Source organism: Botryllus schlosseri, chromosome 16, assembly GCF_051294905.1.
Source record: "Botryllus schlosseri isolate E-star chromosome 16, Bs_hap1, whole genome shotgun sequence".
In the NCBI taxonomy this organism is placed as follows: domain Eukaryota; kingdom Metazoa; phylum Chordata; class Ascidiacea; order Stolidobranchia; family Styelidae; genus Botryllus; species Botryllus schlosseri.
In genome coordinates, this window is record NC_137251.1 from 358,324 (window position 1) to 371,319 (window position 12,996).

At 39.8% G+C, this 12,996-nt stretch overlaps 2 non-coding genes across 2 annotated transcripts; one reads left to right on the plus strand and one right to left on the minus strand.

The window, feature by feature from the left end:
* The first annotated feature begins 947 nt into the window (after positions 1 to 947).
* Trnae-uuc (transfer RNA glutamic acid (anticodon UUC)) lies at positions 948 to 1,019 on the plus strand. Its single transcript has one exon. It is a non-coding gene; the product is annotated as a tRNA-Glu (tRNA).
* A 271-nt stretch (positions 1,020 to 1,290) lies between these two features.
* Positions 1,291 to 1,362, minus strand: Trnae-cuc (transfer RNA glutamic acid (anticodon CUC)). The gene has a single exon. It is a non-coding gene; the product is annotated as a tRNA-Glu (tRNA).
* Positions 1,363 to 12,996: the final 11,634 nt, after the last annotated feature.

Sequence of the window (12,996 nt, forward strand, 5' to 3'; positions counted from 1 at the left end):
TCCCGCCGGCCATCCGACAGTCGACGAGCATGTCCACATTCAAGTCGAAATACAAGCAATTACTACTAAATAAATACAGTCCATCCTCAAGATTACCGGACCACGACTGACCTATCGATCTCGCTTCCCATGACATGCCGCCCTATTTCTTGTCGCTTTCTTTTTCTATACTATCTTCTTTACTTTCATTCAGTGTGCATGCCGCCTCTTTACATCGCCTATAGGCCAAGGTGGGTGTCCGATTCCATAGACAACTCCTAGTCGCTTCGGCATCTTCCTTTCTCTTCATTGTATCGCATTTTTGTGGTGTATTGAACTGATAAAATTGCTAATAAACCAATGAATGATGATGACATGCAATCATTTTAATTATAAGGAGAATTCTATCGGGCGAAACGAGTCAAGCTTGTTGTACAGACATTTGCCATCGTCTTGCTTATGAGAATGAACCCTGATTAGATATGAACTGCGCTTGATTTTTATATAGGCAAGATACTAAAGAGAAATTTATCCAGTCTGGGTATAATCCAATCGCGCTGTTAGGTCGCTTCAATTTTGAAAGTAATATGAACCTAGCTTCACACACAACTGGTTTATTCGGTAATCGCACCAAATGTGGCACACTATCTCGGTATTGATGCTAAAATGGATATACCTTACAGTTACAGGCTGACTTGGACAACTAGATAATTATAATTGCGTCACAATACAAAAAGGTACAGCGACAACGTAAACACGAACAACACCGAGCTGATGCACGCAAAATAATTAATTAATTATATACAATTGCTGATATCGTCGCAAACAATCATTTTAATATGTCGTTAGTCGGATTTACTGAACGGATGAAGGATCTCGAAGCAAATTTCACCTACTCTACCTAATCCTGCGTTTTAAACATAACGAGGCGAGAGAATAAGTTTATAAAAATGTCTAACACTGTCGTCTCCCAGTTGGTCTAGGGGTCAGGATTCCTGGCTTTCACCCAGGCGGCCCGGGTTCGATTCCCGGACTGGGAACGTTTATTTATTCACAATAACCAATTCAAATAATACGATTTTTCACATGCGATGATGACAAGTGTCAAATAAATTATTCTCGTCATTATTTCAACATCATCAATATTTATACTGAATAGAAAAGTAAAGATTTTCGCCTCCAAGACTTTTTAAATAACAAATCCGTTACAAAAATAAGTTTATACCTTAGTAGCAGAGAGATAAAAATTGATCAACTTCCGTGCGCCGGAATTGGACGTTAAATGAGGAGTCCTCCTTTAGTAGGAAAAATTTCCCAGACCGGGAATCGAACCCGGGCCGCGTGGGTGAGAGCCACGAATCCTAACCACTAGACTACCTGGGAAGTCGACGGTATCGATATCGAGCGCGACTGTATCACGCCATTGCCCACTCAACACGTCTATCTCGCTAGAAATTGGCTGTTTTTGTTTATATATACGATACCAAGATAGCTCCGTCTTCATTGAAAATATGGGCACCATCATCAGTTATGTAATCTGTAATCGACAGCCGATGCCAATGCGATGCCTGACTATGACCAGTTTGGTATCGTGACGCAGTACTGCGACTGGTAACGTTACAATATTTGTCAACAATGTGGCAGATGGTCCACGAGGATATTCTGTATTTGCTGTGCTTTCCAAATAGACCCAGTCACACGTTGGCCGACTTTTCAGACCAATCATTTCGGTGACGGATAACAGACATTTGTATAATTGCATGAAATAGATGTCGCACAAACTGATGCACGAATCATATCGAAAGTGAAACTAGAATGGGTGCTTGGAAGAGCAGCACACAATAGTGGCTGTGACCCAATAACGTGGAATTGTTACCTTATAACGTTGTCGGACAGAGTAAAGGTGTCGATATTGAAATAGATCGTCTGCCAGTTGTTCACCTGCAATTCTCTTTCGTGGTTTGTCATTCCAGAGACATCAAGGCTTCCAAACGTGGCCTTAAGCCGATTCCAGTAAGAAAAACAGCCACGAGACTTGGACAGTTAGAATAATAATCTATGGGCCTAGTTGTCTAATTGGATTAATTACAGTGAAATTCCGGTGATCTAATCTAATTTGTGAAATGTGTCTGTTGTTCTCCTGCATCGTGCGAAACGAGCTAATCTTGCTGAAAAGACTCAATGCGAATCAAGTCTGATTTCATATGAAATGAACTTGATTTTGTTGTGTTTCATTCTTATTCAGAATGCAATTCAATTTCTAAATTTTGCGAACTCAATAATTCTAATTCTAATCTGATTTGAAAAGAGACGTCTATCTATCATCCTAATGCAGTTTGGAAAAGCTGAACATTTTCGAGTTGTCCAACCGGCATCAATAATTCAAATCGTTTATGACGTGATTAACAAGCCGACGTCACGCTCAGGATCTGGAGCATTTTCCAAATTGCGTTTATCCGCTTACAATTTGCTCTGCCAGCAAGGCCGTTTGATTTCCTTCAAGTTAAAATGTTCCTCGTCTCTGCGTTGTGAGGTTCTCTGTTTTGGTGCCTGCGTGACGCCTAAATTCATTCGTCACACTCAAATTATATTCGTCACAACACTCTAATCGTATACATTGCTGGTTTGCGACAACCTGGCACGCGAGCGACGGCTATTGCGAGGTAGAGTCCGTTGTTGGAGTCAGCCAAGGGGAATAAAATGCAAAGTCTCGGAGATCACATAATCACTCAACATTGTGTGTCAGACTTGTGCAAACTACTGGATTTTCAAAATGCGCAACTGGAACTAACGACTTAAAAATCGCCAACCAACCAATTAAAAATAACCGACTAATTCCAATACAGCCTTTTATTTTTTCGGAATCGAATCGGCTTTCCACATGAACATCAGGGTTCTATACCAATACCGAGAAAACCATTACCGAGAATGGACATTACCGAGAAGGCCATTACCGAGAATGGACATTATCGAGAACGGACATTACCGAGAATGGTCATTACCGAGAATGGACACCACCGAGAAAGGACATTACCGAGAATGGCGAATGTCAAGAATATAGCTTACTGGGACTGACGTTGTCGAGAAATTTATACCTGAGCATCGATACCGAATGTGGCAACGCCGTGATGCACTCACACGACCTGTGCATATGCATAACATGCCTGCATTGCATATATTGCATTCTCGGTAATGTCCATTCTCGTTGGTGTCCATTCTCGGTAATGTCCATTCTCTGTGGTGTCCATTCTCGGTAATGTCCATTCTCGGTGGTGTCCATTCTCGGTAATGGCATTCTCGGTAATGGTTTTCTCGGTATTGTCCGGACACCGAACATCAGTACAAGTGTGACAAGGGAGGCGTTTCGACCCCATAGTCCACTTCTGGCTAAGCCACTGTTCCTAAATAGTGAGGACTCTGAGCTAACAATGGCTGCAACATCAACAATACAACAGAAGACCAGCAGTATAGCCTATCACAATTCACGTCAAACGGCGACAAGTGTTTTCTGTAGTTGTTCGGCAATTAAATGGTTTTAAATGTGCAACTAGATCAAGAACTAGAGAACTACTCAAAATAACAGCGCGTTGCATCACAGGTACACATTTGGTTTTCAACATGACTGTGGAAGAGTAGAGGTTCCATCAATGGCCGTCCCCAAGCTGTAGATAATTCTAGTTGTCTAATTACAATGATTAGAGTAGTGCCTCCCAACCTGTTCGATTCATCGCCCACTTATCACTCTCGACACAATTCCTAGCCCCCCCCCCATATTTACAGATCCGAAAAAGAGGAGATAATCGGGAAATTGATTCCCCTAACTCTGATCGCTTGTGAATTTACTTAAAAAAGCCATTTTCCGGGATGGTAGGGATGGTGTGAACCTCTGAAAGGTTCAGGTTCGTGTGAACGTGAACCTCATGACGTCATGTGACGTCATATCACTAATTCCAACCCTAGATTTCAGTGAAGTGCTAGCCTATATTAATATACAGCGTGACTATACCTACATGTAGCGTATTTAGTTCTTGATGCTGTGTGATTTCGAGTCAAGCTCACACCAGAAAGTCACTAAATATTCACAAAGAGAAAGCTGGATATTTCTAGCAAACTTTTGTAACAAAGCAGGTAACATTTTTGAGATTGTCAAGGTGCATGCTCGTTTAGTGTTGATTTTATTATGCTGCCAGCGCCATGCATAGAGTGGCCTGCAGTTGAAATGCAATAAATTTCAACCAACGATGCTAAAATAACGTGAATATTGTGATAGATGAAAAAGGCTCACAGTGCAGAACCCACCAAGGTTCGTTTGTGAACGTGAACCTCTAAATTTCCAAGGTTCACACACACAGAACGCGAACGTGAACCTCACGTTCACGCCATCCCTAGTAGGTGCTCGGAAAACCGGTTTCCGCGTCTACTTTCCGTTGAGTTTGCATTTGTTTTCACGTTAGAATAAGCCGTTTTCACATTCATTTGTTGGTCGTGTTAGTTACATATATCTCACTAGAAGTGCTAACATTTTCGCCTCCTCGCCGCCTTTGGTATACCCCTCTTGTTTCTCGAAATCGCCCACTAGGGGCGATATTGCCTGCGTCGGAAACCACTGGAGCGAAATGTTGGTAATATTATTTGTGAAATGCTCTCGTTTTAATTTTGATCAGATTTCCGGTTCTCCTCAAAATGGAGGCGAACTGTATAATGCGGTGTATAGAGACATTTGCCATTTTCGTGCTGATGAGAATCAACTCTGCTTTGATATGAAATGTAATAATTTTTGTTATAATTCTTTCTAATTCGGAGTTCTTTCAATTTCAAAGTTTTTTTTACGAATTCAGTGATTCAAATGGTAATCTAAATGAAATTCCAGTTCAAAATTTGGAAAAGCAAAATATTATGCAGTAATCCAATTCTGGTGCCCGGCTTTGTAGATTTCGCTGCAAATCGACACCTACAAGACCGAATGACCAGACATTGACACCCGCTATCCTTGATTTCCGTCGTTATAGTTTGAAATTGTCGAGATGAAACGCGAACAAAGTCAAGCAACGACTAAACAGGTTCGCACACGCAGCGGCATCCCTTTCAAGTCGAGATCTCATTATTCTTCCACGCCGACGCCGTAATACGCGTAGATACACGCCATAATCGGACACAATGAAACGAGGAAGTTCGCGTTACATCGCCATTCGCGGACAAAAATGTTGATAAATCACCGAATCGTGAAAATCTGATTAGAAGAGCTTTAAATGGAGGGTTATAGGCAGCACGTGACGCAACTTGAAATGCAATGCATTGGCGCTGCTTTCATACCAACAAATTCAGATCGACCACGCAGCAGCCGTGAAATCCAGTTTGCTACGCGTCAATCGAATGGGACTTGAACTCGAATCGAGGTAACAGACTATGTGCTTCCATCATAAAGGCCAGATTTTGTGAAGACTCCAGAGATGTGCCCAAAATAGTCTTCGTTTGTACTCAAGTAGCAGGGATATATAGAACCCTGTCCCTGTCAAGTAGACATGAAAGAAAAGGCGTAAATTTCTTCGCAAGTAGAGGTATAGAAGTAGATATATTTTCGCCGCATATATTTTCGGCTGACAGGGGCTATTGTCAGCAACTAGTATATTTCAAACGAACATTGTATATATGGGTTACCATATTTCTTCCTTTTGGAGGATTTGTCTTCCGCGCCTTATTCAGGAATCGAAAATGTCCTCCATTTTGGCAATTCGTCCTCATTTATGGATTTGACAGCCATTGCAGGCCACTCGACAGGCACAACAAAAAAGCCATAAATGACGCGAAATCTGTAATATGGAAGTCCGAGCGGGAGTCGAAGCGGAAAAAAAGATCTTTTTTGTTAGTCAACACAACAGTATTTTTTATAAAAGTGGGTCATCCGAGAGTCAAGTTGCAAAAACGACCTTTTTTAGTCAACAAAAGAGGATTTACTGTAAAAAAATTCAAATCAGCAGTTCTTTAGACCGGTACTCTGACTTTTGTGATTTGCAAAAGTGCCCTCCTTTCCGGACGCTACAATATGGTAACCCTTATTGTATAACAACAATCGTATCACCAACAGAGGTGGTCAAAGTAGTCGAAAAAGCTACTCAAGTAGAAGTAGAAGTAGCGACGAAAAAATCTACTCAAGTACGAGCAGAAGTACTTCTTCCATAAGCAACCTAAAACTACTTGAAGTAGAAGTAGATTTGACTGACTTTAAAAGTACTCAAGTAAGTAAGTAGTTGTGAAACCGATCCTAATTCGTCAACATGGATTGTAAAAATATGCAAATTGAGCTATGCGAAAGGTGACGAGCTTGATTCATATTGATGCATAACAGGTATCCAATTTTCGATAGCTTATAGGCAGGCCGTGTTATTTTTGGCATTTCAGGTGCCAGATGCCAAAACTGCCAAAAATAAAAATTTGAAAATGCCAAAAATAAGCAATTTTTGGCATATGCCAAAAATAAAACAGCCTGCCAAATAGTGTATTTCTTTCATGGTGTTGTGTTAACAGGACTGCGTTACAAGCGAGAAGAGCGTTTGTGAAAGGCAGGTTTCTTAATCTGGGTCCAGCCCATCCATTAGGGGTGAAAGCACAGTGAAATTGAACGGCTGACTGCATTTGGTTTACGTCATACTTTCCATTTGTCCAAAGGCAATTTTACGACCATTTTTGACCGACTTGTTGAGCGCTAAATTTGATAAAACTGGTATCAATGAGAAGCTGCCGCAGTACTGGTTATTGAAATATAAATTATATTCTGCTCATGGAACTGGAACCCCCCAAATCAACCACGATTTGTGCATTGTGATCGAGTTGAACATTGTGACGCAACAAACTGTCTGGCTATTTCTGAGCTGGATAGTCTCGTTTTGCCAGACAGTCTTGTTGCGTCAATGTTTTTAAACAAGCTAACCTTCCCAGGACTTTTCCATGCGAGTTGGTAATATTAAAGCCACTTGAAGTGACAAAAAGTCCTCCGAAAATATATCGGTAGACTGAAGGAGAAATGATAGTCGGGCTCCTAAATAGAATGTGTTGAGAGACAACACAGGAAACTCCTGGAAAAGGATCGGGAAGAAAATTCTTTCCGCGATGAGATCGATGGCACTGGCGAAGTGATCTCTTTTCATGATGAATGGAAGCCGGTTCGGCCCTTCAAAGATTTTGAAGCTCTGTAACAATCAGCTGTTGAGCGTGTTTGTTAGGCTTTTCTTTCTTTTTTTGCTTATTGGCACCGATTCCGATGGATACTGCACATTTTGTGGTTTCGTTTGGTATTAATAACCTATGAAATCGTTAGGTTTTTTCTTCTTATTATTGTTTGATGGCACTGATTATACGTGGATGCTGCACATTTTGTGGTGTCTTTTGACAAACTAGCCCAAATAAAGCGTTTTTGTGACTAATTCGAGGCTAAAACTATCTATTTAGAAGGCGATGCCAAAACTGCCAAAAATAAAAATCGAAAAATGCCAAAAATAAGTTATTTTTGGCAGTTTTGGCATATGCCAAAAATAACACGGCCTGCTAGGCATTCATCCACATCATGATAGTATTGATATGGATATGCGATACTAATCATCTGTTTTCTCGAATAGCAGGTTTTAAAAAATAGCATGGCAGGGCGCCATCCCCCATATAAGGCCCGTATAGTTAAGTCGAAGAGCAATACGGAGAAGTTGTATAGGATACGGTGTAAACACTTTTCGCGATTAGTAAACGTTAATAAAAAATATGGTGGACCGTAAAAATGCCATATTGTGTAGCTTTATTTCCGGAAATTCAAGGCGTTGCTACACTTGCTTTTATACTTCAACATGTATATTATCCAGACAAATGAACTGATATTAAATATAACCAGAGGTGGTCAAAGTAGTCAAGAAAGCTACTCAAGTAGAAGTAGAAGTAGCGACGAAAAAATCTACTCAAGTACGAGTAGAAGTACTTCTTTCATAAGCAATCTAAAACTACTTGAAGTAGAAGTAGAATTGACTGACTCTAAAAGTACTCAAGTATGTAAGTAGTTTTGAAAACGATACCAATTAGTTCACATGGATTGTATAAAGGTGCAAATGAGCTGTGCGAAAGGTGACTAGCTTGATTCACATTGATGCATCCGCAGGTATCCAATTTTCGATAGCATAAGCATTCGTCCACATCATGGGATGAATGTGATAGGATTGATATGGAAATGCGGTACTTATACTGTTTTCTCGAACAGCACGTTTTAGAAAATAGCATGGTATGGCGCCATCCCTCATATTATAAGGTCCGTAGTTTAGTCGATGAGAAATACGGAGAAGTTGTATTGTATAAGATACGGTGTAAACACTTTTCGCAATTAGTAAATGTTAATAAAAAAATATGGTGGACCGTAAAAATGTTATATTGTGTAGCTTTATTTCCGGAAATTAAAGGCATTACTACACTTGCTTTTATATTTCAACATGTATATTATCCATACAAAAGAACTGATATTAATTATAACTCAAAGTATATGATGCTGGGAATTGAAAATGAAACATATTATTATTATAGGTAAAACATTGGCATGAGTGGGGCTTATCACAACTGAAGGCTTTTTGCGCCACGCACAGAACTAAGTTAAACCCTACAGAAAGTTCATAAAATATAACGGAGATAGGTACACATGTGCACATAAAAAGGTTTTACAATATTCCTCTCGTCGATCTAACATATTCAACAACATATCGCAGTACTTGTGGATCAGTCAGTAGGGTTCGCATGTCGAAATTTACATTCTTCGACTCTGCATGGCGTCGTAAGCATTCTCTTTGATAGCGGTATTTTCTACATTTCATAAACATAAATACTAGTTCTAAAAGTTGAACACGTTTTTCAGGCCTTTAGTCCAGAAAGTTTGAAAGGTGGTATGCTGGAACAGCTCTAAAACTAACATAAAATGTCAGAGTCCAATTTTCCACGTTAGGAAGCGCCATGGACATTAGGGCTCTTCAAAATTGACTTTTTTTCTCAAATCGTACTGGCTACTTAATAAAATTGTTAGGTTGCCTAATTTAAGCCTACACACAAAATTTGGTTCAATTCCAGCCAGTAACCGCTTTGCTACAGGAGAAGTAAGTTTCTATTTATCATATAAAAATAAATAATAAAAAATTTGAAAATTCTCTGTTCACCCCATGAAAGTGTTAGGCTGTCTATAGAAACGATGTTCCCCAAATTTGGTTCAATTCAAAATTTGGATTTGAATAAAATAGTATTTACGGTGAGCACATCTATAATAAATAAACAAAGAATCGGTCACCGTAAATACTATTTTATTCAAATCCAAATTTTTCGTCGGCAATAACCCCGCTTCCACTGGTTGGAATTGAACCGAATTTGGTGAGCATCGTTTCTATAGACAGCCTAACACTTTCATGGGGTGAACAGAAAATTTTCAAATTTTTTATTATTTATTTTAAATAAAAAATAAAAACTTACTTCTCCTGTAGCAAAGCGGTTACTGGCTGGAATTGAACCAAATTTTGTGTGTAGGCTTAAATTAGGTAACCTAACAATTTTATCAAGTAGCCAGTACGTTTCGAGAAAAAGAGTCATTTTTGAAGAGTCTAATGGACATGCGAGATTAAAATATGACAAGTAAATGCTAGATTGCGAAACATCAGTTTCAAACGTTATGATGAGCCCCATGTACTGCGATGAATCATTTCATATAGGCGAAGGGCGACAATGTGGTGTGAACTCAGGGATTTCTAGATATATAGTTCTAGATATCCCTGTGTGAACGCAATCACGCCAACCCGCTAGCTATAAATTATATTGATCGATACTTTCGCGGGAAATCATACTGGCAACGCCCATACCACTGCGCGCCAAGCGCGACGAAAATTTTGGGCTTTACTCAACTTTTATGGAAATTAAATGTTGGTACTCCGTGAAAACAGCTCCGAAATTCCTCAGGCTATTTTCCTGATTGGAAGATTGAACTACTTCTACTTGACAAACTGAAAATAGCGAAAAGTAAGTAAGTAGATCACAAAATATTATGAAGTAGAAGTAGAAGTAGCAAAAATCAGATCTACTTGAGTAAATGCCAGAAGTAGAGGAAAACTACTTGAGTACTTCGAAAAAGTAGAAGTACTTCGTTACTGACCACCTCTGAATATAACTCATAGTATATGATACTGGGAATTAAAAGTGAAATATGAATACGAGTTCTAAAAGCGGAATATGTATTTCATGCCTTTAGTCCAGAATGGAGGTGTGCTAAACAGCTCTAAAACTAAAAAAAGTCAGAGTCCACGTTTCCAAATTAGAAGTAGCGAAAATCAGATCTACTTGAGTAAGTACCAGAAGTAGAGGAAAACTACTTGAGTAAATCGAAAAAGTAGAAGTACTTCGTTACTGACCACCTCTGGTCACCAAATACGATGTCAATATTCGCATGAAAATCCGGATAATTTATGATATCATTTTTGATATACAAATTTCTTTCAAATTCTCTCCCAGTGGCTGACGAGTGTCGGCCTAATATATTCGGGTTTATTTCTATATGAATATATTTCACTATCGTATATCAACGTTCCTGGTTACTGGTATTCCTGGCCTATTTTGTCAAGTGTGAACTGTGAAGTAGGAATGGAAGTATATAGTCTAACTCAGGCCTGGGCAAAGTGCGGCCCGCGGGCCAAATGCGGCCCGCCGAGCGATTCTGTGCGGCCCGCGAAAGGTTGCTTGAAGTTTAAAATATCAAACCTACTTTTTAATGCTGCTGAGTGGACTAAAACCATAGGATGTATAAACTGAACCGGAAATACGTTTACCATCAAGCCTGTTCTTCAACATACCGTGATTACGCACTACGTAGCCTATACGTACCCCACATGCCTAATGCAGATTCAAAGTAAAGTCAAAGTGGCAAATTATGCCGTTAGAAGTAAAGTCCCAAGAAGTCACCAAACCTTCTCTGTTTCCATTGTGACATTACGCATTACATGGCTGTGTTTCAAATTGTTACGCGACGTGTTTCCAAATCCAAAATTCGTCAAACAAGTGAATTAGTGCGCATGATTTCAATGAATATATCACCACCCATAAAAGATGTCAAAAAAGAAAGCCAAAAGTTTAAATTCAAAGATGGTTAATAACTGCAACCTTGGCCAAACAACGAGGCCATTTCGGCAAGCTGCACGCTTCTCGAAAACCAGCTACCAAGACAATAAGCTATACATTATCCTCGGGACCGTACCTTCCGCACCCCGAACCCCCAAATTGGGTGGCGAACTCGACGGACGCCCAAAATTATTTTGTGAATGAACAATTGAACATAAATCACAGGGTATTTTCTGAAAATTTATGCAACTTCATTCAAAATTTTTCTCGCGCTCGGCGCGATTTAGATATCAATGGTTTTTAGAATTTGGCATATCGGCGTTAGTCATTGTACCGCGCCACGATGCACCAAGATAAATGAACTTCAGGCCAACAGAGGATTCCGACAAGGCAATGCAATTGTAACTGCTGATCAAATTAACTAAGTAAAGCGAGAAAATCTTGACGGATAAGGACTGCCCTTATGTTGACCGAAAACCACGAAGTTCAATTGTCCATAGGCAACATTTGTCAGTAAATTTGTCAGTAAATTTCTTAAGAAACACCAATCGGGAATCGGGTGCGTCTTTTTAGTTTGGTACGCTTTGGCGATTTCAATATCTTTTCACGTTATAGCCGACGGTAGGTCACGAGATAACAACATGTAACGAAGTAATTATATACCAACGGGCCCTCCCGAATATTTCCAAAACGGTACCTCTCAGCTCTAGCGGTAAAACTGAGTAGGCCACTACGTGGGCTGAGAGAGGTTAAAAAATATAGCAATATAGCAAATATAAATTTATTTGCAATTACCAATATTATTGACCGATTGAATCATGAATCATGAAAAAATTCCGCGCTTCGCGTGATTAGGGCATAAACGTTGCCAATTAGTGTAGGCCTATAGGCCTACAATACATTTAGTACGTCGTGCATCTCGATGGGGTTGGTCTGGGGGCACTGCTTCCAATTTAGAAATAAAATGTATACTCTGGATATACTAAAATTTCTGACTCGGCCCGCCAACATATTTTTGCTTCTAATTTGGCCCGCGGGGAAAAATAATTACCCACCCCTGGTCTAACTCTAACATCGCAACCGTACTCGAGTAAATGGCGCAAAATAACCGACTTGACTACTTCAAAAAAGTATAAGTAGCTCTTTACTGACCTCCTCTGGACGCACGAACGGTACTTCGTGGCTTTGCTGCAGTTATAAGACGAAACGTGAACACAACAATAGTTCAATGTCTATTTTGCTGCCATTTATCAACACAATCTTGCGGTGTTTTGAAATGACCTAATCGAATGACAATAAATCGTTGGCAAATCGAAATGATAAATTAAATCGACTTCAAAGCTTGGCAATCTTCTCCGATATTCAGACTGAGATTCAGCTCTTTAGTGCGATCACGCGACAAATACGATAGTATCGTAATGTTATTCGTTGACCAAGAGCCATAAAATTTCGTGTTGATAAACATGGTTTTCATCGATGATAAATGCGTTCATTTGAACTGTTAGATCAAGGGTGCATTGCCAACTTTTTTGCTAATCACGGCCGCATTTCGATTACGTAGCATACGGCCGCATTCCAGGATAATAGTCGTAATGAACTACCAAAACTGGATGGCCACTGAGATTCGTCCACGATTCCAAGTTGGTATTTATATGGCGGGCGCATCATTTTCCTCTGCTGTTCGCATCTGTATGCAGTGGGGCTCGGATTGTAAAGGACACTACCATATTAAAATCGAAAAATGAAGCGCATTGAATCGCACGTATATAGTGCGATGAAAAATTCTAGATTAATGAAGATTCCTCAAAAATTCTGGAGGCAATTCATAAATTCAATCTGCGTCGACGGCCGCCAACATATAGCTAATTGAATTACGTTAGACGGCTGGATCAAGGGCTAATGGTC